At 37.5% G+C, this 1,654-nt stretch overlaps 1 protein-coding gene across 3 annotated transcripts in view; it reads left to right on the top strand.

Annotated features, from left to right (window-relative positions):
- Window positions 1-531: 531 nt before the first annotated feature.
- tbc1d5 (TBC1 domain family, member 5) overlaps window positions 532-1,654 on the top strand; it is a 19,289-nt gene continuing 18,166 nt past the window's right edge. For 2 of the 3 annotated variants that reach the window (XM_014011241.1, XM_014011239.1), the window contains exon 1: window positions 532-619. The gene's annotated coding sequence lies outside the window, so the exon portion shown is untranslated. Of the gene's footprint in view, window positions 620-766; window positions 814-1,654 lie in introns of those variants that run through there. The other variant, XM_014011240.1, reaches the window with a different exon arrangement.

Here is a 1,654-nt window from a genome sequence, read left to right as displayed (position 1 = left end):
TGCTATTTTTGTCCATTTTAAGAACACTAAGTTTACACTCTTGTAACAATAAAGGCAAAAAAAATGTTCTTAGTTGTTATTTTCTAATATAATTAAGTCAGAAAACCTATTCAGGACCCCACCTTCATGTTTTGGGACCCCATTGTGGGTCACGACCCCGACTTTGGGAACCACTCTTGGGCAACTTAGCATTAACCTAATTTTGGATTAAAAACTATCCTAAATTGTTGAGCAGCCTACAATTATTGGACACAAGCAGCCAAAATCTAAAGAAAAAAAATCKGAACCTTTTAAGATATTACAAAACCTTTAACTCCACAGAAGCAAGACATAAATACATTTTGAGTAGTTTCAAACTTTTCCACAGTACACTTATTTCAGCCTTTCAAAATATGAACTCGTACCTGCGTCTTACCTTGAATAAAACATTATAAATGCATCTTGCCTGTACAAACTGTTCACTCATCAAGAACCTGCAGCAGCAACATGAAGCAGCTCCGCCCCCCTCGTCACGTGATGAGTCAGCTGATCCTCAGCACATCCGCCTGACCTGTTACTGTTTACAAATCAGCAGATTGTCCTAAACGACAGAATGAAGCTACCTGCATGAACCAGAAAGGTATTTAAAGCACATTTACAAATCTGTAAATACTRAAACGCGTTTCTTTGCTCGTAGTTGCGCTCGTGTTTATGTGTGTGAGCGCGAGGAAGCGCGTGCTCCAACTTTATCTCGTGTCAGCCAGTGTRTGTGGGTGTCTGAGGAAGTAACGAAGGGCCCGTGTGTTTTGGTTCGTGCTAACAGCAGCTCGGCAGGTGTCGTATCAGCTTTTCTGCTCCGTGTGTGATTTCTGGTCGTTTCCAGACAACCTCAGCTTCTTAAAATGAATTCTGTTTTACAAAGTTTGCATTCATTTAGCGGTGTTAGCAACACATGCTAGCGTCCATGTTTAGCTTTGCCACCCCCAGTGCGTCAGCAGCACTTTAAAGACAGACTCWGGACACTTTTAATTAAACAATATCGCTGGTTTTAATCTTCTCTCTCCAAGTTATATTGACATTATGCTTCATGACCGCTTATTTAACTGTGTCGTAGCTTAACTGTTTCTTTAGACTGGGCCATCTTGTTTTCACTGAGTCCAAACTAAGCAGTGCAGACTAGAGAATTAGCAACATTTCTGAACGTTTTTTTTAATTAATTAATTAATTAACTTACTTACTTACAACCTAGAACCAGTCAAATGTCTGTGCAGGATGCTAAGACATCTAAAAATATGTAAAACAAAGACCACTGACAGTTTTTTTTTTTTTTTTAATTGTTGTGAGAAGGAAGTTGTGGCTCATGACTAAAATTCCTGTTGGGAGTGTTTCACAGTGAATAAGTGAGAAGAAATACCGGTAATTAGTTCTGTTTTATTTTATTTAGTTTTATTGATTTAAAAGAGCAGTGCATAATGATGACATTGTTTTATTACAAATGTGCCATGATTATCTCAAAAGCGAAATTTCATCGCCTGTTCTTAGGCAGGTAAAATAATTTAAAACACAATTTAGAAGGAAAGTGTACAAATATAACAAATACAACAACAATCTGTATACAGTGGTTTGCAAAAGTATTCATACCCCTTGAACTTTTCCATATTTTGTCACATTACAA

This window comes from Austrofundulus limnaeus, unplaced genomic scaffold (assembly GCF_001266775.1).
Source record: "Austrofundulus limnaeus strain Quisiro unplaced genomic scaffold, Austrofundulus_limnaeus-1.0 Scaffold78, whole genome shotgun sequence".
Lineage (NCBI taxonomy): Eukaryota > Metazoa > Chordata > Actinopteri > Cyprinodontiformes > Rivulidae > Austrofundulus > Austrofundulus limnaeus.
This window is presented reverse-complemented; position numbering and strand designations above follow the sequence as displayed.